Genomic DNA, 25,028 nt, shown 5'->3' on the forward strand with positions numbered 1-25,028 from the left:
CAAGACGATATGCCCCAAATATTCTATCTGGGTGCGAAATAAGTGACATTTCTGGGGTTTTACCTTCAACCCGTACTTTTTCAGCCGGCCGAGTACCTGCCCCATCCGCTTCAGGTGGTCCTCAAACGTGGCAGCATAGATGATGATATTGTCTAGATATATCAACGTGGCCTCAAAATTGAGGTTCCCCAGACACCGCTCCATCAACCGCTGAAAGGTTCCTGGGGCGTTGGCCAGCCCGAACGGCTTTTGCTTGAACTCAAATAGTCCCATGAGAAGGATGAACTCCGTCTTAGGCTAGTTTCACACTAGCTTATTTTCCACACAGCGCTCGTCGATGCTAAGCCCCACCCCCTGCCGACTCCCTGCCCGCCTCATCCGGTCATCGCCGCCTATTATCGCACATGGCTGCATTCGATCTGCGCACCCTATCTTTAGCATAGGATGCGCAGACCGTGCGCAGACCGTGCGCTAGTAGGATTGTAGTGTGCACTGCGCACTTTTGAAGGTGCGCCGGTGTGCGCCGAACGCACCATGTTGCATTTTGGCGCGCTTGGCGCACCTTCAAAAGTGCGCAGTGCACGCTAAAATCCTACTAGCGCACGGTCTGCGCACCATATGCTAAAGATAGGGTGCGCAGATCGCATGCAGCTGTGTGCGATAGTAGGCGGCGATGACCGGATGGGGCGGGCAGGGAGCCAGCAGGGGGCGGGGCTTAGCGGCGACAAGCACTGCGTGGAAAATAAGCTAGTGTGAAACTAGCCTTAGCCCTGTCTTCTTCTGACATGGGCACCTGCCAGTACCCACTGGCCAGATCCAAAGTCGAAAAGTACGTCGCCTTTCCCAAGGGGGATAAGGATTCTTCTATACGGGGTAGTGGTTACGAGTCTTTGATAGTGCAGGCGTTCAGCTTTCGATAGTCCACACAGAACCGTAGGGTGCCATCCTTTTTGCGGACCAACACGATGGGAGCCGCCCAGAGACTTTGGCTTTCTCGGATGACTTCCTTTCATAGCATTTGAGCCAGTAGAATTTTCACTTCTTGGTAGAGCTGTGGAGGGATCTGCCGATATCGTTCGCGGATGGGGGCCACTCCTGCCATGGGAATTTCATGAGTGATGGCGGTGGGGCATCCAAAATCTTCCTCATGACTAGCAAATACGTCATGATACTGTCCAAGCAGTGTTTTTATCTGGGAAAGTTGAGCTGAAGTCAGACCGGAGAGCTCGGCCCGCATTTGTTCCAGGATGTTTTGACCCCTCTCCTGGGTTGAGATCTCGGCTTCCTGTATAGTCTGGATAGTCACTGCCCATGGGTCCTCGGGTTGTGCGCTGAATTGTACCGCAGGGGCCGGCAGCACTTCTTCCAAAGGCCTGATTAGCTTGGCCAGTACAATCCGGGGCTTCAGGACGATGTCTTGGTCTTCAAGGTTGATGCAGCGCACCAGGACAGTCCCTTCTGCACTGTGGTCAAGGAGCGGGTCACCAGTATGCCAGGAGGCAAGTGTTCCGAGTAGCATGGATCCACCTGCAATTCCACGCCCTCCAATGGTATCGAGGCTCGTATTGGCAGAGCCATCACTGTCTGTCCGGGGGGCAGTATAAGCAGGCGAGCCGCCAGTGCGATGACCTTACCCAGAGCTTCGCCCTCCTGGCAGTCCTGGTGCACTCGCGCTCCCAGCACCAACTGTTGAAATACCTGTCCTTGGGCCGTGCAGGAACCCCACTGCTTCAGGGTCTCGTGCATTGGATCATTGAGGAGCAGATTGCCAAACTCCCGCAGTATGGTCATGCCTAGGGTGACTGGATGCTATTATTAGTTTCCCCTTGAGTCAGAACCACTCCTCTGCGACCGAGGGATTTTCCACACAGTGTCACCTGCACCCACACCACTCCGGCAACAGGGACCGGTAGTTGATTGGTGGCTACCAGTTTGATCATGGGCCCCCATTGGGGTCTCGCTGCCTCGAGGAAATTCTGCCGGAAATAAGTTGGCAGGCATAGTGGTTACTTGGGACCCCGTGTCCACTAGGCACCGGACGGCCAAGCCGTCGACTTCTTCCCATACCACCGGACACTTTGCGACCAAATCTTTGGGACTTCCACCACCCCTGATCGTGATTTCTGGCTCCGAGCGGCGTCCCCTCAGCCCGGAGCCCTTTAGTTTAATGCCCGCCGGGGTGGGTATTTCCCACGCTGCGGACACTCTCGGGCAAAGTGGCCCAGTTCCCCGCACTCATAGCACCGGATCTGTGAGGATCGGCCACCCCGGGTAGCGCGGGGCCCCCAGGGGCCGGGATTGAAACTAGACTGTCCAGTCCCAGATTCAGTGTGTCTTTAAACTTCGGCCAGCTCGCCCTTGATGTTCTTCAACTCCTGTTTCATCTCCTCTACCCATTTAGGCTCCTCGACTGCGTTCACAGAAGCCTCCACACTCCAGACCTTCCCCACGGGGACCGCCATTCCCTGCTTCTGCTCTCGAGCACGGGCCTGACTCCTCACCTCTACAAAATCCATACCTGGCTTTACTCTGACCTGGTCCCGTAATGCCTGCTTTATTAATGGATCCCGCAGACCAGTCACCAACAAGTCATGTAGTGTAATGTCAATAGGTCCTACCCCTACGCCGTCCTTCCGTTCAATGGCTGTGTGCAACTCTTGGAGGACATTCATATATATTGGGTGATGGTCTCCCCCTCCCCCTGCAAATGACTGAACAACCAGGTCCTTAACTCCCCCACGTTGGTCGGGTCCCCATGAGTCTGTTCCAAAATCTGCAAAACTCTACCAAAGGTGTTGCGGAGTCCCGGGGGCCTCAACATTACTGAATTCCGAGCCTCCCCATCTAATGCCATGAGGGCTACTTCAGCTTCCAGGTCGGGAGTCATCGGGTGCATCCGGAAAAGCCCCCGCATTCGCTCTGCCCAGCTCCATAGCATTGTATTGGAGCCGGAAAACCTAGGCAGGTTGCTCAGCATAGCCCCCAAAAAGATGCTGGAATGAGGGCCCCGTTATCTGTTGAGTTCGCGGCCCTGCCCTGGTCTGGGGTGCTCTTGTCTGCGCTCGGGGACTGCATCCTGCCGACTATGCCAAATGTGGTAAAGCAGGTACACAGGATGCAGTGATGAGTCGCGAGACTGAGTATACTTTTGAAAATAACTTTTATAAATGAATGCCATTAGGGCTATACTAAGCAACCGGAAAAAATAACAATAAGTGTCCACGCAGGGACTCAAAACAACCAAACACTATTAAAGGGAGTACGACTACCCCGGCAGAGGCTGGCTACTATAAGGCCGTGGTATGGCCGACTACGGGTCCTTAGTGTCTACGTGGCGCCCCTGAGGGTTCAGTCCCCACAGAAGTACTGCACCTCCTCCTGAGGTGTGGTACCCCACTATCCAGGTAAAGTGGAGACACCTGACCACACTCCAAGACCTGCACCCCACACCACAAAGTAGTGCAGCAAAGCACCTTCGGCGGCTCCCTGCTTGGAGTGTAGCATAGCACCCCTTGGTGGCTCCCTGCTTGGAACACGAAACGTGCTGGGAGGTGGGTGGAGCTTAGTCTGCACAAGAGAGCGGGAGATGATTAGGACTAGGTCAGTCAGTCAGTCTGACCGAGAGAGAGAGAGTTTGAGAGATCCCCAGGAGAGAGATGGATTGATGGAAGTGCTGCAGCAGACCTCAGTGACCTGGGTCTGCTGGCACAGGAAAGAGACATTTTAGAAAGCCTGATTCTCCACAAGAAGGAAAGGATTAGTACGGAATGTGAGGAGAATACGAGAACAAGGACCAGGGTTAGAGAAGAACCCTTCCCAAGTTCTAAGCGCAAGGCTGGGGCCTGGTCCCCGAGGTTGTAAGGATACTAATGGTCCTGCAGCAGACACCGGAGGAATAGAAGTAGTGACCACTTTATTCCCACACAAGACTTGGGGGCACAACAGCAACGATAGTGAGTCGGGACTAGGTAGAAGGAGTCCCCAAAGTAGGCTACAGCTGTCTGCCATACAAGTAGAGTTCATCAGAACATCTGACAGGAGGAACTCCAGTGTAGCTCAGTACTGTGAGTACTTCACTCAAAGGTGCTAAGAGGGAGACGTTCAGAAAAGGCACATATGTTGGCGGAGTGTTGGAAAGGAGAACTTCATCTTGCCTGGAAGTTGGCTGAGCTCCTGACCCAGAGGACACGGCATGGATGTGGGCACCTGTACCACAACAGACTGTGAGTAAAGCTTTGGAACTACATGCCTTGGTGTCCTCCACTTATTCCTGCACCAGCCTGTCCGACACTGCTACATCCCTTGCGCACGACACTACACCATCTAAGTGTCACTTCACCTACTCTGCCATGGGACTACAGCCCTGCCTGTGGAGGGCTATAACATCATTGCTGCACCACACCATCTGTCCCAGAGGATCTGTCTGCAGCGTCGGCTTACATCTTCATTGCCGAACACCACAGGTGGCGTCACAAATCGCTTATAAACTTTCACCACCATAAGCACACTGAAACAACCCCTTTTGTAATGGAGCCCCAGGGCCACGGCCCTGGTGACTGCTGCCGTGACAACCCCCCGTTGAGAAGATCAACCGGCCCGGTACCGAGTACCCCACGGCCCTGGTGAGTGAGGGCGCTCCATCTATAATACCACTTATCCATTCTGTCGTCCCTCGGCATCTCTGAAGAAGATACTTTGGTGTCGTAGTTGCTGGGCCCAGTTGTTGAGGATCTGGCGTCGTCTTCGGGTGCTCCAGCACCCAGGGGAGTAGGGGCACAACATTCCCTAAAGGGGTCGTTTGAGGTGGCGACCCCCTATGAAGAACAGCGGGGTCACGCTTAGTCACGGGTTTTAAGGAGACTCCAGTCCCCCTAAACAGGATTGTGTTGCAGTTTCCAGGGATGGCGGTTTACAGGCCACGTGCATGGCCTGGGCTATGCACTAATACAGTTCCCCCAGGAACCCAGATGGCGGCCCCCCGGCTCCGGCCCGGACACACCGTGGGGCCCCCCTCCCCACACAGTTCCACTGCGGCGCTGTGTCTTCCGCTTCTTCTATGACGTTCAGGTCAGAGGGCCCGATGATGTGATTAGTGGGCACCCTCTGCCTGATCAGCTACTGCAGAGACCCGGCAATGCTGAGGAGCAGCAGTCAGCGACGAGAAGTGATTGACTTTTTTTATTGCAGCAGCAATATAGGGTATATGATCAGCATAAACTGCATTATTGAGCATTAATTATATGAGCATCTAATGGGGCCATCATTAACTTCATGGTGCTTTATATGGGGCATATTTTTGTATGGAGCATCTTATGGGGCCCATCATCAACTTTATGGAGCATTATATGGGGCATATTTTTGTATGGAGCATCTTATGGGGCCCATGTCTCAAGTAGTGTAATTTTATTGGTATCTATTTTTATTTTTAAAATTTACCAAGTAGCTGCTTCATTTCCCACCCTAGGCTTATACTCGAGACAATAAGTTTTCCCAGTTTTTTGTGGTAAAATTAGGTGCCTCGGCTTATACTTGGGTCAGCTTATACTCAAATATATACGGTACATAAAGAGACAGAAGGATTTCCACAAGCCTATACCTACAGAACATCTGTGATTAGTTCAAGATGTTTCTTCAAAAACTGTGTTCTCGTGTACCTAGAAGAATTGATGCTGTTTTGAAAGTAAAGTTTGGTCACCAAATATTGATGTGATTTCAGATTTCTTTTTATTCATTCACTTTGCATTTTGTTAAATCATAAAATACTTTATTAGCAATTCTATTTTTTAAAACGTTCTTACTGGGTTTTTTAACACATCTGCCTAAAACTTTTGCATAGTAATGTATCTCTGACCCTATTGCTACTGCAGTCAGCTGCACTCAGTACTTTTATGTATTACATAAAGTTTGGCATCTTTACCTTACTGATGAACAACCAATGCATGTTCATATTTTTTTTACAATTTGCACGTATTTTTCCTTTTTTAACTTTCTTCAATGTAGAAAAACAACACCTGTTACTACCTGACAACAATGAAACAACTGCTGTTGACAAATCTGCTATTTAATTCACAATTCACAATTAGGTGATCGGACTGATTAAGATCAAAATATGATTTACAGATTTTTTTTAATTAAAGGGTCTATCTCGTTAGAATACGTTATGATATATTTGCTGGATGACCAATTGGAGATTGTTTAAACCTGGTTGACCGCAATGACCAGTAGATTGGAACTATCCCGTTACAAAACGACGCAGCAAGTTAGAAGCTTGACAGACGCTCCTTTCATTCCTTATGGGTGGAAAAAGCAGAGCCAATCACTCAACAGCCCCATTTAGAATGGACAGAATGCAAGTCGAGAACACGCACTACCGTTCCTTGTTAACTAATCAACAAGTTATCACCTATTTATAATAACTTGTTTTCATAGGACAACTTCTTTAAAGGGGTGATATGAAAGTAAAATGTATTTTAATCCCAAATGTCTGTCTGTTTGTCATAATCTAATCTCTTTTCTAGTATACCTTGCTTAAAAAGTCCCTACCATTTCCTCACTACTCCAACTAACTGCTATATATATTTTTACTACTTCCTCTTTGATGATGCTTCGTTTGAAAATCCCAATGCATGCTGGGATACTCAAACGAGTTGTCATCAGGGGGCCAAGGCTGCATTCTTTGGGGGCCGAGGCTGTGGTTGTCAGTACTGACGGATGCCAAGTAGCATCTTGTCAATGTGCACTATTCTTTTCAGTACACAGTGACAAACCCCGCTATCTCAACGTCAACAGTGCAGCGCTTCCTCTTCCAGGCCGTTCTGATGACAAAGCGAGACTGCCGACAGACATAATGCTGATTGACAGCCGGATCCCCACACTTAGGCATGACAATGGCAGTCACTGCCTGTCAGCAGAGTGGAAGAGAATCTGCTGCACTTTCAATGTGACGTCAGCGTAAGCCGCTGAATCACCGGCAGTAGTGGTCCGTGACCGCTCTGTGCTGGCATAGATCGTCACCGGGCACAACAAGCAGGTAGATGGCAACTACCTGCCTGTTAGTTTTTTTAACCTCCTAGTAAAAAAAAAAAAATCCCAGATAAACCCTTAAGGAATACTCATGAGTGGCAACAACAATTTACAGTAATTGAAGCTGGTATTATTTCATTAATAAAAACCATGGGTTTTATGTTTTTTTTATCAGCTTGTATTTTGTTGACTCAACAGAGAGTAGGAAAATGATAAATAAGCACATTTAACTTCTGCCACCTGCTGAAGTCCACATGCTGTTAGGAAAATGAAAATATATTAATTACAGACAGTTTGCCCGGAATATAGATATTCTTTTAACATTCTGTCTGAATTTTTTTTCTCACCCCCGGAGTGTCAATCACAATCTATATATATATAAACACCTTATCGTGTCTGTCTGTAACCGAAATCGCGGGCCGCTGATTGGTCGCGGCCGCTAGGCCGCAACCAATCAGCGACAGGCGCAACTGTATCTAACGGTAAGCTGCACCTGCCGCTGATTGGTCACGGCCTGGCGGCCGCGACCAATCAGCGGCCAGCGCAGTCGGGGTCAGCGCTTAATCAGCCGCAGGGATTATTTCGTTAAAAAGATAAAAAAAAATTAGTATCACCGACGACCTCCAATGTCCTTTCCACCCCCCCGGCCTCACGGTCCCAGTAAGGCTTTGCGACTTAGACCCGCAATGACGTCACTCTCGCGAGAGTGCGACATTATCAGCGGTATAAGCTGCAAAGCATTACTGGGAACGCGAGGCCGGGAGCGTGGAAAAGACATCGGAGGCCGTCGGAAGGTGGCCATGGGTAACAAAAACACAAACATACTCGCCTTCATGTGGCCCTCAGACTATTTTCCTTCTCTCTCCAACACGCCCGGCATCGCGTTCCCAGTAATGCTTTGCAGCTTATACCGCTGATGACGTCCCCTCTCGCGAGAGTTACGTCATCTACGGTCTTTAGCGCTAAACATTACTGACACCGCAATGCCGGCTGCGTGGAGAGGAGAGCGGGGGGGGGCACACCCGCATTGCTAATTGGTCGCAGAAGCCCGCGTCAGTGATTGTTCGGGGATACAGGGCCATGTTGCTTATTGGTCGCGGACACAGGGCCGCGTCGCTCATTGGTGGCGGAAACACGGAAAGGGGGTGAGGGGACCATGCATACCAGGAAAGGGGGGGTGAGAGGACCATGCATACCAGGAAAGGGGGGTGATGGTGAGCATACATACCAGGATTGGGGTGTGAGAGGACCATGCATACCAGCAAAGGGGGGGTGAGGGGACCATGCATACCAAGAAAGGGGGGTTAGGGGACCATGCATACCAGGATAGGGGGGTGAGGGGACCATGCATACCAGGATTGGGGGATGAGAGGACCATGCATACCAGGATTGGGGGGTGAGGGGACCATGCATACCAGGAAAGGGGGGTGATGGTGAGCATACATACCAGGATTGGGGTGTGAGAGGACCATGCATACCAGCAAAGGGGGGTGAGGGGACCATGCATACTCCGAAAGGGGGGTAAGAGGACCATGCATACCAGGATTGGGGGGTGAGGGGACCATGCATATCAGGAAAGGGGGGTGAGGGGACCATGCATACCAGGATAGGGGGGTGAGGAGACCATGCATACCAGGAAAGGGGGGGTGAGGATACCATACATACCAGGATTGGGGGGTGAGGGGACCATGCATACCAGGAAAAAGGGGGGTGACGGTGAGCATACATACCAGGATTGGGGTGTGAGAGGACCATGCATACCAGGAAAGGGGGGTGAGGGGACCATGCATACCAAGAAAGGGGGGTGAGGGGACCATGCATACCAGCATAGGGGGGTGAGGGGACCATGCATACCAGGATTGGGGGGTGAGAGGACCATGCATACCAGGATAGGGGGGTGAGGGGACCATGCATACCCCGAAAGGGGGATAAGAGGACCATGCATACCAGGAAAGAGGGGTGAGAGGATCATGCATACCAGGATTGGGGGGTAAGAGGACCATGCATTCCAGGATTGGGGGGTGAGGGGACCATGCATACCCCGAAAGGGGAGTAAGAGGACCATGCATACCAGGAAAGAGAGGCGAGAGGACCATGCATGCCAGGATTGGGGGATGAGAGGACCATGCATTCCAGAATTGGGGGGTCAGGGGACCATGCATACCAGGATAGGGGGTTGAGGGGTAGCATGCCCATCAGGATTGGGGGTGAGAGAACCATACATATCAGAATTGGGGGTGAGAGAACCATACATATCAGGATTGGGGGGTGCATTATTACATTATTATTAAATCTTCAAAAATAAACTGCATACATATTCTAGAATACCCGATGCGTTAAAATTGGGCCACCATCTAGTAGGCTATATTTACCTATATTATTTTATCAGAGGACGCGTAAGGAAACATCAGCATTTCTTTCAGTAATTTTCTGAGAATTTTGTGACAGCGTTTTTTGCAGGATTTTTATTTTGGTCTTGCACAGGGGCCCACCGGAGGATTCTCCTGTTCTCCTATGGGCCAGTCCAAGCCATAGCATGCACATACCTTGAGATGGTTTTTGGAGCATAGAAGTAATAAACATATAAGAAACATGTAAATTACATGCAAATGTTACCCGCATCATATCAAAATCCATTGCCATTGACTCCCAACACTGTAAACAAGCCAAAAAAAATTTACAATTAACAACAACTATGTAATAGAAAATACAATTAGAGTTTTCTGTAGTCAGCAGCATTGCACCAGCTTTTAAAAATATTTCTTGTAATGTAGCAAATGTCAAGCAATGAACTGTGTGTAAACTTGGTTTGCTTATATCTGGATTGTTTTGTTTTTTAGTGGATCATTTAATTTAATTTATTTATACAATCGTAAGAACAGTTAATCTTTCTCTAAGTTATTCTCAGAGGAACGACTATGTGACAATGAATCTCAGCTGATATTCTCTGCCTGGTCTTGGCTTGGTAAATAAAAACAGCTGTATTTAGCTTGTTGGTGAGTGCCATTATATAGACCCCTTTTGATACCTCCCACAGTATGTTAGCAATCACGGTAAACAGCTTAAATGTGTCATTAATCAGTGAAGCCATTTGCTTCAGTTAGTATTGCTCTGGAGTAACAGTGTCAGATCACAGATATATGTAGCATAATTCATAGGTAATACGTTTGGTAGCAAATTGAATCTATCAAATTACTTCAGCTCAACCTAAGCTCAAGGCTCAAAGTCGCAAAGTTTTTGTTCATCATGAAGTTGTGCAAAAGTTTAGCATCTTTTGGCGTTCTCATGCGAGTTTCTCAATATGGGCAAAGCTTGGATAGAGTGCACTGAGCCAAGAGGCCACAGCTCGTCTAATTCATGACGAGCTGTCACATAGCTTGCGCCAAAAATCTTACTTCAGTCAGGGACTAGAGTGAGACGTCTGGCATGGAACACCAAGGCGCATGCCATTCGCAAGACTCTGTTAATGAATCAAGAGGGTGTGAGGCAGTGACCCCTGTTACAGCTAGGGGGCACTGTGTGTTCTCCCCAGGACACGCATGGAGGCATATTGAGGCTATGGGAATGCATTGCAGTCACAGGTGTAGCTGGGATTGCAATGGTGAAGCAGAGACCGATGTCACAGGTAGGGGGTCTCTGTGTAGTCTCCCCAGGATATGCACGGAGGTATATGAAGACCATAGGTTTGCATGGCAGTCACAGGCGTAGCTGTGACTGCAATGCAGACTGATAATATAAGTGTTAGTCATGGACATGTTAGTGTCCAAGACAGAGGTAGGGAAAACCTGCTCTGGATGTTGTGTTTGAAACAGATTGCAGTATGATAGTGTTGCAGTCTGTTCCATTCCGGATCCAGGTTTCCATGTGGCTGAAAGCCACATGTTTCTGTGATAAAAGCCCTGCAGGAAAGGGTTAGTGAGAGACTGAGTGAGTGCTTAGTGAGTCTCAGGTGTGTCAGGGCCAGAGTGAGTTGGTGCTTGTTGCTGTGCAGAGCAGTTGGTGTGCAGAGCACAGGACAGAGCGGAGCCAATAGGCCTGGCACCCACACTGTACACAGAGATGCAAGTCATCCACGGTGACTGGTCTCGGATGTGTACAGTCCTGTGCTCAGAGGTTAACCGGAGGTGGAAGTCCTGTGCCCAAAAGAAGACTGGCGTGTGTAAAGATAGCAAAACAGGTGGATATGGTGCCCGGCTGCGATCCAGAGGATATCCTGGACTGTGTATGGCTGTGTGAGTAAAAAGACTGTGATACAGCGGTGCAAGACACCCACGGGAACTAGTCAGAGGAGGACTAGCGTGTGTAGTGCCTGCAACATGTAATGCTGTGTGAACAGAGACTTGGATATGGTGCATAGTCACCCATGGGAACTAGTCAGGAAGACTGGCGTGTTTAGTGTCTGTAAAATGAACGTTGCCGTATAATATATATTCTGCAAATGGTGAAATGGATACTAGTTATATGCACTTGTGTGGATTGGACTTTTGTGTTTGAATTTTGTGGGTCACTGCCTCTTCACTGCGCACGGTGTTACTGCTGCCTTACAAGGATCTTACTCAAACACACCCCCTCATCAATACTCGCTCGCTGGTTTTGATGAATCAGGGCCATAATGAGTTATATGAAAATATAATATATGGTTGACAGTATTCAATTAAGGCACTATAGCAAATTGTTTAAAAAATCTAATCGATCACCACTAATATTTTGGCAGCGGATCTGAGTATTAACAATGCTCAATTACTGCCATATATTTTGAATCTTCGATAATGAACAATTGTGTAATATCAGTCCAGTGCATGCTCCTATGTGTAGACAGTACAATAGTCCCTGACTTCTTGTGAACTACTGGATTTTATCATCCATTAAATCACTCCTGGTAGCTCTCAGATGCTTCCCCTTTCAGCTCCACTCTCCTTGCTCCTCTGTATCTGCCTTATGCAACTGAAGAAATTATTTCGGCCTAGAGCATTAATATAGTATGTGATTCCACACAACGATTAGTTGCAATTATAAATCTCTACTGTCTCGCTCTGTTTGTCCACACTACATTCTATGAGGTGCTGCTTCAGCCTTTCTCCTTGATTCCTGTTAAAGCTGACATGGAAAACTTATCGCAAGCAGGAGGCAGAGTAAATAGCCTGAAGCTGCTTCACATAGGATACATTGATTAGGGGGTGACATTTCTTTGCCTCAGATCTTTTACTACTACTGTTAGGACTCAGACTACATCCTCTGTACCGCTAAAGATTCAGATGCGCTATGAGAAATGTAGACTGCTTTAGTAGAACTATATGAGAAGGGAAGAAGGAGCCAATGTGGCTGTCATCCCAGAAATGGTAAATACAAGCTATACACAGGTGCCTCTACATTTAATATTAGTGTGTGCTGCTTTTATTTGTGAGCCTCTGCACTGAATAGGAGATTTACTGAAAAAAAAACAAAAAAAAACCTTATTTTTTTGACAGAAGAGGACAATCCAAAGTCTTTTGTTTTTGGAGGTAATGGAAGTTAGCTCTATTATTCAGATTCATCTGAAAATCAAAATTGCTATCTCATCCCTCAGAGATGGACTTGATATAAATGAGACATTGTATTGGGTCTGATTTTTAGCTCCGTAATGCATATTGATTTTCTGCTGGAATGAAGACTGTGCCAGTCTCTTGTGTGTAATCTATTTTTCTCAACCTGTGTTATTTATTGAAGAATATATAGAATTGTACCAGTAGATCTGCCTCCTAGTAAATCAGCTGTAGAAAGCTGGAGTTTCATGTTGGACAGCGCTTGCAGAGTAGATCCACAGCTTATTTCAGCAGTGACCTAATAAATCTTGTATCGACCAACTCTACCGTATGTTACACGGTGAGATAGGCCCAACTGTATGCCTGTATATAGAAATATATAGAATAGTAGTCACATTTTAATATTGTGTTGCCTTTCCCCATATCTACTGTAACACTGAATATCTGTGTGCCTGCTTAGCAATTTACAAACTGTGTTCTTGTGTATATTTTTAGTAGGGTGGTTTGTGCCAGCACATAGCAAATGTGGTGTGGGTAAATAGTTATTTTTAACGTGTTAACTCACTTTGTCTAGTAAAAATGCTATATGGGACTTCTGTGCTTAGCTTGCAATACCTTGTTCCTATTCGTTTTCACACTTCTTTTCATCCTGTATATTCATCCAGTATATTCATCCAGTTTGTATAGTGTTATTCATTGGTATCTAGAAGAATTATAGCTTATTGTACAATGCATATTACTATATCATATTTCCAGATAAATTGCTATCCCTTTTAACACTACATATTATATTTTTGTGTGGCTGAAGAAGGCTCATTCAGGATAGAATTTCCCATGTTCCTTTTAAGATATTGTCTGAAAATCAGTGGTCCTTGTGCAAAATAGTCCATGTACACTCGCACTTAGGCCGGGACCACACATGCGAGAAACTCGGACGAGTCTCGCATCTTAATACCCGGCACTCAGGAGCGGAGCGTGCGGCTGCATGTATTTTTGTGCACAGCGCACCCTCCGATCCGAGTGCCGCCGGCAGTGCCGGGTATTAACATGCAAGACTCGGCAGTATTCCTCGCATGTGTGATCCTGGCCTTAGGCGAACATTGGATCCATTTGCTGTCCATTTTCCACACAGACAGCTTACATGTACCATTAGCTATGTCAATCACAATTCGTTCTCATTGAGACGTCTGTGAATTGCGTATGTATTTTATTAGTGATTTTCGGATGGAGCACACGCTCATTAAAGTCTGTTATTGTTGACAAGTTTATTTTTTTGTGGAACATTTGACCACATAGAAATTACCCATACAAGTCCATAGGTCCATGAAAATCATGAACAGCATCGGATGGGCATCAGCGTACAGTCTGTGATTAACATTGTAATGGGAAGGAGAAGATTTTCAATTTTTGTCTTCATAAATGAAAATCATAAATGAAGCTCCGATGGTGAAAACAGACACAGCAGCTGAAAATCGTATCTAAAACACTGCTGAAACGCGGACCGTTTTTGCAAATGTGAACAATCACTGATATCTGAATGAGGTCTTAGCAGTAGGCTTTTGTGCTTACCTCAAAAAGTTGTGTCTGCCATTAGTTTTATCTTGCACAGCTACCATAGTAGCAATTTGCCTCACAGATTCCAAGATCACCTGCCTGACTATATATGCAAAAAAATAAATAATGATCACATTCTATTAATCTTTTCTGTAAAAATGTAGCTACACATGATGTTTTTAAAAGAAACACGTGCAGGAACTAGTTAACTCAAAATTGCCTACTAATGCACAGGCATAGATTGACTGTGTCCTAATTACACACAAGGCATTGATATGTAGAAGCTAACTCAGCAATGTGTCAGAGGCGGTCGTTTTCTAGAAATAGTGGCAGCAATAGATCACTGGAAGACACACCATTATTAGAGGACTGCATCATGTCTGACCTATTTGAATTGTAAAATAATAGCAGCAATTACATTTAAAATCCACTGGGAATTGGTGCCCATTTCTTACACTTTCCCACTCACCTCCTATTTATTTCAATGTCGACAATGTATAATAAATAGAGTCATCAATAAAAGATTTGCCCATCACCAAGTCTCCTAGTACCAGAGTGGAAAGTCTGCATTAATCACTTATTCAGATGTTTCTATGAGTGCTGAATGACTCCTAGCCTAGACTTAAGCCCCCTTCTCACATAGTGAGATCGCTAGCGATATCGCTAAAGCTTCACCGATTTTGGGACGCAACAGCGATATCGCTAGCGATCTCACTACATGTGACACGTACCTGCGACCCGGCCCCCCGCTGGATATCGCTGATCGCGCGTGAACGTCCTGGGCCATTTTCTTCTCACTGGCGTCCTGCTGGCATCCCACTGGCGCCGACTAGCGACGCATGGACGCAGGCGGAAGTCGTCATCATCGCTGCGTGTGACAGGTAAGTAACGACCGCCGATGGGCTGCTGCGTCGCTGGTGAGATCTGCCTGTTTGGCAGCTCACTAGCGACCATTTAGCGATGCACCAGTGATCCTGACCGGGTCGTATCGTTGTCGGGATCGCTGCTGCATCGGTAAATGTAACGGGACCCTTAGTCCTATACAAGAACCATTGTTATCCCAAACATACCTTTTCAGGAGCATCTTGGGGCTCTGCCTGCCAACTTTCTAATTGATGGGACGGACGGCTCTCCTTTGAGGGCTCGCTCACACAGGCGATGATACTTTCTTCTGAAAGAATTGAATCAATTATAGTAATGACATTCGTCTCAAACTCTGATCAGAGTTTGAGCCCAGTATCAGTTTACTGTGATCTGTTTGCGTGGGTTTCCTCCGGGTACTCCGGTTTCCTCCCAAACTCCAAAGACATACTGATAGGGAATTTAGATTGTGAGCCCCATCGGGGACAGCGATGATAATGTGTGCAAACTGTAAAGCGCTGCGGAATATGTTAGCGCTATATAAAAATAAAGATTATTATTATAAAAATAAAGATTATCTGATTATCTCCCATGATCAGAGTTTGAGCCCAGTATCAGTTTACTGTGATCTGATTATCTTGCCATGATCAGAGTTTGAGCCGACTATCAGCTTAGGCCTCTTTCACACTTCTGTTTTTGACAATCAGTCAAGATCCGCCGATTTGGAAAAAAAACGGATCCGCCATTTTTGTTTGCGGATCCGTTTTTGACCCCATTGACTTTCATTATTGGCGGATCTTGACGGATTGCCGTCCGTTGCATCTGTTTTTGTGAAGATCCGCCACAATGTTGGTGTCCGTCAACATCCTCAAAGATTTCCAAATAGAACTTGCAACGTTTTTTTTTGGGCGGCGGATCCTCCAGACACTGATTTAACCCAACATTCTGTCTGGGTGCCGGACAAAAAAAATCTCTCTCTCTCTCTCTCTCTCTTCCTTTAAATTTCCTCGTTTTGCGGATCCGTTAAAAAACGGATCCTGTGACATCCGTTCACATCAGTTAGGAACGGATCCGCTTGTCTGCCTTTTTGGCGGATTTTAACTGACACAAAAAACTGAAGTGTGAAAGAGGCCTTACCGTGATTCGATTATCTCACATGACCAGAGTTTGAGCCAAGTGTCACTTTACTGTGATCCGATTATCTCGCATGATCAGAGTTTGAGCCAAGTATCAGTTTACTGTGAACCAATTCTCTCGTATCACAGGTATGGAGAAGACAGAGAACTTAGTTTTTGCATCTTCTCTATTGTTTGTGTCCACGTTTAGCAGCATAGAAATAAATGCTGTCGTGCTCAGGGCGGTAGAGACGACAGCCAGTCCGAGCATTACGTTGCAATCCTTGTACAAGTTATACTGAAGTCTGACTCTTCCTTTAGTTTGAAATAATGGTCTTTTTCTTCATGTGATAAATTATCAATGTCATGCTTGGTAGACTGGCTATAATTTACCAATATAAGGACTGGTGTGCTTTTCTTTTTCACAAATGTGAAGAATAAAATCTGGGGTTTAGTTTAATAAAATCAAATTGCACAAAGTTCTGGTGTGAGGAAAGAGCGTGTAATTTGTAATTCAAGCAACAGAACATCTAGTCAAACAATGGCGCACACAGTATAGAGTGAGGCATATCGAGACATATTTAACATGGTAATAGAAAAGAGAATGAGGCTATGTCAGCTATTGTGCTCATATATTTATTAGAAGGAGCAAGCACTGTTGGCACAGAAAGGAATTTCCTCGCTCATAGTTAATCAGTATACATTAGATTTTTTCTGCATTAATTTAGAAAGTCATAGTGATTGCTAAAGATTTAGAGAAACAAGTTATATAAAGTTCTAGTTATCTTTCTTTCGTGCCATTAGACTTCACTTCCTCACTTCCTAATTTTTTAAATGTATGTAATTAAATGCACAATTTGTATGAATGAATACATGAATTCCACTATTGTTATACATGTTAAAAACGTAAGGAAAAATGTTTACATTTTTTTATCTAAAAGTGCAAAAGCCATCCAGCAACGTCAAGGTGTCCCTAATTTTATTTTGGATGGTCTCTATCACTTGTGCCTCATCTCTCTATGTGCCAAGCCAGGCCTTATGTAAACTGGGGAAGTGAGAGGAAAACCAGGCACAGCTTCTACTTAAAATATATAGCATTCATATAAATGATATGCATATTTACAGATTGGACAGTGATTGTGTGCTTATCATTGTTAAGTGAGTCTGTCACCCCCAAATACTTTTTAAATAAGTTATACAGTGATATAGGGGACTTGGCCCTTCTAAAAATCATGCCAGCCTATTACTAGTATAGTGCCTGGGAATATAACTTTTAATTTGTATGCAAATGAGGTGGCTTCAGTGCATGGCCAATAGTTTGGTGCACCATTATGTCCCATAATTTGCATATTGGAGCCTTCCGCACTTTTAATTGACAGTGCTAACAGCCCAGAGTGAGCACTGTGTGAATGCTGCTGACGTGTGTACGCATGCGTACTGACGTGCTTGTGCGGGCTGAGCATGCAAACAGCGGCTGGGAACGTTCACCTTCTTGTCTCCTTTCCACTGACCCCACTTGCTAGACTAATACACCTGGATGTGTCGCGAGTAGTGTTGAGCGATACCTTCCGATATCGGGAAATATCGGATCGGATTGGATCGGAGGATACCCCAAAAATATCTGGTATCGCCGATTCCGATACCGGAAACCCATGCAAGTCAATGGGGCACAAAAATGGGAATGAAAATAAACCCTTCTTTCCTTGCACATCCAGTTCAGGAGGGGGGAAGAGTGTGGGCGGTGAGTGGGCAGAGACTGTGTGTGTGTGTGGGCGGGGTCTGTACGGGACTGCCGGGGGTCTGTGCGGGCCTGCCGGGGGTCTTTAAACCCATAAGAAGTCAAAAAATCTTTTTTAGCATTTTCATTTTTTCCTCCCCTTTTTCAAGAGCCATAACTATTATATTTTCAGTCAACATAGCATTATTAGGGCTTGCTTTGTACCGGAAAGTTGTACTTTTGAAATACACCCTTTTGTTTACCATATAGTGTACTGAAAAATAACCCAATTTATGTGAAATTGTAGAAAAACATGCAATTCCGCCATGATTTTTGGGGATTTGTTTTCATACCATTCATTTTGTGGTAAAAATTATCTAGCATTATAATACTCCAGGTCAGTATAATGACCACAATACCAAACTAGTTTTTTGTTATTTTAGTGGTTACAAATTCTATTAAAATTTGTGGAAAATACACTTAGTTTATGTCACCATTTTCTGTGACTTAAAAGTTTTTAATTTTCTACTCCATAGGTTTGGTTGAGGGCTTGTTTTTTGAGACCTGTGATGTTTTAATTCATACCATTGTTGATGTACATATGACCTTTTGATTGCTTTTTTTGCATTTTTGTAGGAAGTACAGTAACCAAAAAGCAGCAATTCATGTTTCGATTTTTTTCGCTCTTTTCAGTGTGTAATAAAAGATTTTATCAATTTTATATTTTAATAGATCGAACTTATTTGGACATGACGATAACAAATGTGTTTTTTTTTTTTTTTTTTTTTTAATTTTTAGGGGGTCATTTTGAGTTTTTATATTTTTTATTTTTCTACATTTTCCTTTATTTTTTAGCCCCCCCCCACGGGACTTGAACCAGCGTTTGATTGCTTATACTATAAACTGCTTATACTATAAAGTTTTTGCAGTATATAGTAAAATCCCAGTTCTTCTATGGTGCTCAGCCTTTCTTTGAACTTCACCGTAGGACCAAAATGGCAGCTACAGGGGCCTTCAGCTGTCCCCAGCTCCAATGGCAACCCATCATTTCCCCATTATCGCTCTTTTTAATGAGTAACTGTACTTTTACTGCTTATATACACGTCAGTATTTTGTCAGTATTTTGCATCAGTATTTGTATGCCAAAACCACAAGTGGAACTCATAGAAAAACCTTATACCTGAAAAATTGAAACCTATTCTGTGTTTTTGAGACACTGATAAAATACTGATCAAAATACCGAGAGCATGGGCCTGTTACTTGGAGCAATGGATTGCCAAAGAACCCTTCTGTGCAAGTTCGTCTGCCGGCCTGGGATCCTCGAGATCGGCGTCACGGCCCTTGGGTGTACTAAAGCTGCGGAGCTACAGGGAAAGATGGACTCACACCCTCAGAAGCATGATGTGATGGAATCTGGGTACACTGCCACTGGTGGAGAAGAATTACTAGTGTTAGAAGCGTTAGCAAGAGGGATGCTCTACCCTTTCTGAGAACTAGGGCTGAAGTTAAGTCCGGTACCTGTGGGAAAAACTGTAACCCATTGGTCCTTATCCTATATGGCAGATTGTAATGACCATAAGCTGCCAAGTAAAAGTTCGACTGTTTTAACAACTTCAGTGTCCCCTGGATTTTTTGCTGCGAAGGCTCTGGAAGATGGAAGCCTGAAGCCAGTGGAGGCCTATGGGCCACAAGTAAATGTGATGCACCCCACACATAGTAGTACAAGACTGAGCCTTCTGCCACTCTGTCAAAGGCCACGTTCAGCATTTTATCAGTATTTTACATCAGTATTTGTAAGCCAAAACCTGGTTTTGGCTTACAAATACTCTACGAGTACCCATAGATTCACTGATCAAACATCTGGCATGTCTCTTTGAAGGGTCAAAAAGCTTTGTGTTCACTATACAGGTGAAAACAATATTGAAATAAAAAAGATGGGCACCAGTAATATACCTACTTTTAACTGTTATCTTTTAGCTCCTCTCACCAGACCACATCAATGTTGTACAAGTAGGAAAACAAAAAAGCCTCTAAAAGCAAAACAGTGGAATTATTTTACGGAACCGTAAAACAAAATTGCTCCCAAAGTTGGACAACTTCTTTAAATAAATAGCAGTCAGACAATATATAAAATGGTTGATGCATCCAGATAAAACAAAAAATTATTAGTCTCACTTAGTAGCGCCTACGTATACATTATTATGACTTTCTCTACCCTTTGAGGCTAACAGGCTAAATTTTCTACCAGTCTTTGGTGTGTGGATGGAAACAATAGTACCCAAAAACCAAGGAAGACAGCACTGGAAAGTAATGGTGCTAGCCACTGAGCCTCCATGTGTCCCAAGATTACAGCAACATTTAATGGATCACTGCAAAATACGGTAGCTACAATTTGCAAAGACACATTACTTATAAAATCATAGAAGCTTCAAGTTACTCTGGTGAGCAAAAACCCTGAATAAATATTTTCATAAATTTTGTAATATATTTTGCAACTTCATTTATCATCAGTAGTAAACTGAATTTTTGTGCTACTCTAATGTCGGCATTCCCTAGAAATGAGCACAAAATATATTCTTTTAATAACTATAAGATCTCAACAAATTTTTGAGACTTTGACATTTTGTCATCTCCGAATACTATTTTCAGTTCATTAATGTAATCATTGTCATCCCCATGAATATGCCAGTGTCATCTACAGTATTTTAGTAATCCAATTACAAGGAGTGAGACTTTAGTTGTATATTTCATGAAATTACTATCTACATTTTATATCTCTCCTCTTTAAGTATACATTAAAGCTGCATGTAATTACAGGATCACAGAGTATTGTGATATACACACCTGCCCAGGTAATAAATTATCCATATTGGGACTGTACTAATTTTAATTTTTTTTCAAATTAGCTTTGAGCTAAGAATTTTGACATACAGAAGAAAAATAAAGTGAAGCTGAGCGTATATGGCAGGCATTGCCACGAGCAAACAGAGACCTTTTTCAGCAGAATTATCCCTTGATCACTGTGTAATCAAGGCTGTTAAAAGGCTCTAGGGAGATCATTTGTCACAGAGTCCAAGCTGCAAACCTGTGCTGCAACTAATACAGCTACGTATATGCAGAGATGCTGATTGTAACCCCTCTATAATATATTTAATTTTTTTTCTGTTGTGTATTCAGTTCTATAGTTCATCCAAATGACAGGTTTTGGATTAAAGCTTCTCCAAGTAGATGGCAACTTGGTAGAAGCTGCATAGAATATTGGATTTGCCCCTGATGAAGCTAAAGACCAGTGGGATCTTGCATGGAAAACAATTAAGAGCCGCATTGTTCGAAACACGTTGGCCTTACCACTACTGCTAAGTGTTTTTGGATGTGTATTAATGAAGTTTTTGGATTTTAACTTCACTCCTGGTGCTGGATATACAACCCATAGATTAAGTTATCATGGCATCCGACAAAAGTTGGTCCAAATCGATTTGTACATTCCATTACATCGGCCACAAAGTAGAGTTATGAAAAACATGCATCCCCGATTAGCCCTGAAGTTGAAAATGTATGTCCCATCACTATCGGATTTATACTAGTCCCAGTATTCATACATTTCTACCGGTCACCAGTTGTCTGCTTCAATGAAAGTAATGTCCACCTGTGAAGACCAATAGCTATCTCTAAAGGGTGTGAGATATTTGCTTCAATCCTCTCAAAACTTAAGAGGCAGCTGGTATTTTATCTGTAATGGAGTGGCCAGTGCACTCACCAGATGTCAACCCCACTGAGCTATTGTGGGAGCAGCTTGACCTTATGGTACACAAAAAGTGCCCATCAAGCCAAACCAATTTGTGGGAGGGGCTTCTAGATGCATGGGGTGACATTTCTCCAGATTACCTCAGCAAATTAACTGCTAGAATGCCAAAGTTCTGCAATGTTGCAATTGCTGCAAAGGGAGATTTCGCTGACGAAAGCAAAGTTTGAAGGAGAAAATTATTATTTCAAATAAAAATCTTTTTTTTTTTTTTTGATCCTTGTCAATGTCTGGACTAGATTTTAAATTCATTTGGCAACTCATTTAAAAGTATGAGTTTTCATGGAAAACGCCAAATTGGGTGTCCCTTAATGCAGGGTTCCCCAACTCCAGTCCTCAAGGCCCACCAACAGATCATGTTTTCAGGATTTGCATCACCTGTACAATACAAGGGAAATCCTGAAAGCATGGCCTGTTGGTGGGCCTTGAGGACTGGAGTTGGGGAACCCTGCCTTAATGCATGAAACATGAGAAATCAGTTCACTTGTCAAGGTGCATGGCAAAATACTCCAGTAATAGCAACAGTCCAAACTATAGCAAGCAGTCACATCGTCTTACAAGAATTGCTTTATTGATCTAGTAGTATAGAAGGCACAATAAATGGTGGAACACAACAGTACAAAACTTAAAAAGGCAGAAAAGAAATATCCACTGCTATCCCAAGCAACATGTTTAAGACCTACATGTTCCTTCTTCAGGCTTGACAATGACATGATTACAGGCTTGACAATAACATGATTTAAATGCTATTTACTAACAGATTACCAATATACTTGTGGATGACAGTTTCCCATGACAGAGCATAAGTCATAGGCTAGGTATTGTGTGGTTCCTACATATGTCACTGTATAGAAGAGGAATTCTTTAAGGATGGACTATCTCTGGAGAACTGCATCTCATTTTTAAAAATTATTTGGTTGCAGGGTTAACTGCAACTTTTATTTTTCCATACAAGAGCATAAAGTTGAGGCCTGATTGCATTTTTCCCACAATGTTGTGATGCTATCCAACCTTTGTCTAATAAAGAAAGTGTAGGCATGAACATGGAACTAATGAAATCATAGAAAAAAGTGAATTCCGGTCTGTCAGATTCCCGTGTAAACTCTTATTAATAATAACAAGAATGCTTTATTTATATAGCGCCAACATATTCTGCAGCACTTTACAAGGAAGCGGTGACATATACATGCAATAAATTAAATACAAGGTAAGAAAGTTTAAACAGTTACATTAGGAGTGATGGCCCTGCTCGCAAACTTATAATATACAACAAAATAGGGGGAGGGACACAATTGGTGAAAAGTGCTTGTTATTTCAGATCGAGCAATTACGGTATAATAAATTGTGATTTTCATATAAAGATGCATGATCTAGTAACAGCCATTTTTCTTAGTGCAGGTCTCGTGTGCATGGAGAGTGTGGAGACCGATTAATAGGAGGGAGTGGATTGTGAATAATATTTAGAAGGAGGGAACAGGGGAGAGTAAGGTTAGTGAGTTGAGGTGATAGGTTTGTTTAACCCCTTCACTACCAAGGGTGGTTTGCATGTTAACTCCCGGGCCAATTTTTACAATTCTGACTACTGTCCGTTTATGAGGTAATAACTCTGGAACGCTTCCATAGATCCCGGTGTTTCTGACAATGTTTTCTCATGACATATTGTACTTCATGTTAGTGGTAAAATTTCATTCAAACAACTTGTGTTTATTTGTGAAAAAAAACGGAAATTTGGTGAAAATTTTGATAATTTTGCAATTTTCCAACTTTGAATTTTTATGCCCTTAAATCACAGAGATACGGCACACAAAAAACTTAATAAATAACATTTCCCACATGTTTACTTTACATCAGCACAATTTTGGAACCAAAATTTTTTTTTGGTTAGGAAGTTATAAAGGTTAAAAGTTGACCAACGATTTCTCATTTTTGCAACACCATTTTAATTTTTACGGACCACATCACATTTGAAGCCACTTTGAGGGGTCTATATGATACAAAATACCCAAAAGTGACACCATTCTAAAAACTGCACCCCTTAAGGTGCTCAAAACCACATTCAAGAAGTTTATTAACCCTTCAGGTGCTTCACAGGAATTTTTTGAATATTTAAAAAAAAAAATCAACATTTAACTTTTCTTCACAAAAAAATACTTCAGGTTCATTTTTTTTTATTTTACCAAGGGTAACAGGAGAAATTGGACTGGAAAAGTTATTGTGCAATTTGTCCTGAGTACACTGATACCTGATATGTGGGGGGGAACCACTGTTTCGGTGCATGGCTGAGCTCAGAAGGGAAGGAGCGCCGTCTGACTTTTTCGATGCAAAATTGGCTGGAATTCAGATCGGACGCCATGTCATGTTTGGAGAGCCCCTGATGTACCTAAACAGTGGAAACCCCCCACAAGTGACCCCATTTTGGATACTAGACCCCCCAAGGAACTTATCTAGATATGTGGTGAGAACTTTGAACCCACAAGGGCTTCACAGAAGTTTATAACGTACAGCAGTACAATTAAAAAATCATATTTTTTCCACAAAAATGATCTTTTCACCCCCAAATTTTATTTTCTCAAAGGTAACAGGACCCTAAAAGTTATTGTGCAATTTGTCCTGAGTACGCTGATACCTCATATGTGGGAGAAAACTACTGTATGGGCACACGTCGGGGCTCGGAATGGAAGTAGTGATGTTTTGGAATGCAGACTTTGATGGAATGGTCTGCGGGTGTCATGTTGCCTTTGGAGAGCCCCTGATGTACCTAAACAGTGGAAACCCCCCACAAATGACACCATTTTGGAAACTAGACCCCCTAAGGAACTTATCTAGATGTGTGGTGAGCACTTTGAACCCCCAAGTGCTTCACAGAAGTTTATAACGCCCGGGCGTCAAAATTAAAAAAATCATATTTTTTTCCACAAAAAAGATATTTTTGCCCCCAATTTATTTTCCTAAGGGTAACAGGAGAAATTGGACTCCAAAAGTTGTTTTGCAATTTGTCCTGAGTAGGCTGATACCCCATATGTGGGGGTAAAGGCCCCGTCTCACTAAGCGACTTACCAGCGATCCCGACACCGATATCAAGGTGTCAGGATCGCTAGTAAGTCGCTATGTGATCGCTGGTGAGCTGTCACACAGACAGCTTCACCAGCGATCAGCACAGCGATGCCGAGCGCCCGGCATCGCTGGCCATCCTGTAAAAAATAGAATCAAAATAAAAAATATAGTTATTCTCACCATCCGATGTCCCGCGCAGTCTTCCTGCCTCTCTCCACGCTCCGGTCCCAGTGATCCTTTGCATGAATGACCGCGAGATGTCACGGTCTCACGGGATAACAAAGTCTCGCGGTCATTCGTGCAAAGGATCACTGGGACCGGAGCGTGGAGAGAGGCGGGATGGCTGAACGGGACATCGGAAGGTGAGAATAACTATATTT

General features: G+C 44.1%; 1 protein-coding gene across 9 annotated transcripts in view; it reads left to right on the plus strand.

Moving 5' to 3' along the window:
* SCML4 (Scm polycomb group protein like 4) overlaps positions 1-25,028 on the plus strand; it is a 184,788-nt gene that overhangs the window by 32,874 nt on the left and 126,886 nt on the right. Inside the window, exon 1 of one of the 9 annotated variants that reach the window (XM_073576068.1) lies at positions 9,020-10,648. The exons of 6 other annotated variants lie outside the window; for them this stretch is intronic. The gene's annotated coding sequence lies outside the window, so the exon portion shown is untranslated. Of the gene's footprint in view, positions 1-9,019; positions 10,649-10,684; positions 11,256-25,028 lie in introns of those variants that run through there. 2 more of the 9 variants (XM_073576065.1, XM_073576067.1) reach the window with 2 other exon arrangements.

The sequence above is a fragment of the Dendrobates tinctorius genome, unplaced genomic scaffold (assembly GCF_039654945.1).
Source record: "Dendrobates tinctorius isolate UK_male_01 unplaced genomic scaffold, ASM3965494v1 ptg000046l, whole genome shotgun sequence".
Taxonomy (NCBI): Eukaryota; Metazoa; Chordata; class Amphibia; order Anura; family Dendrobatidae; genus Dendrobates; species Dendrobates tinctorius.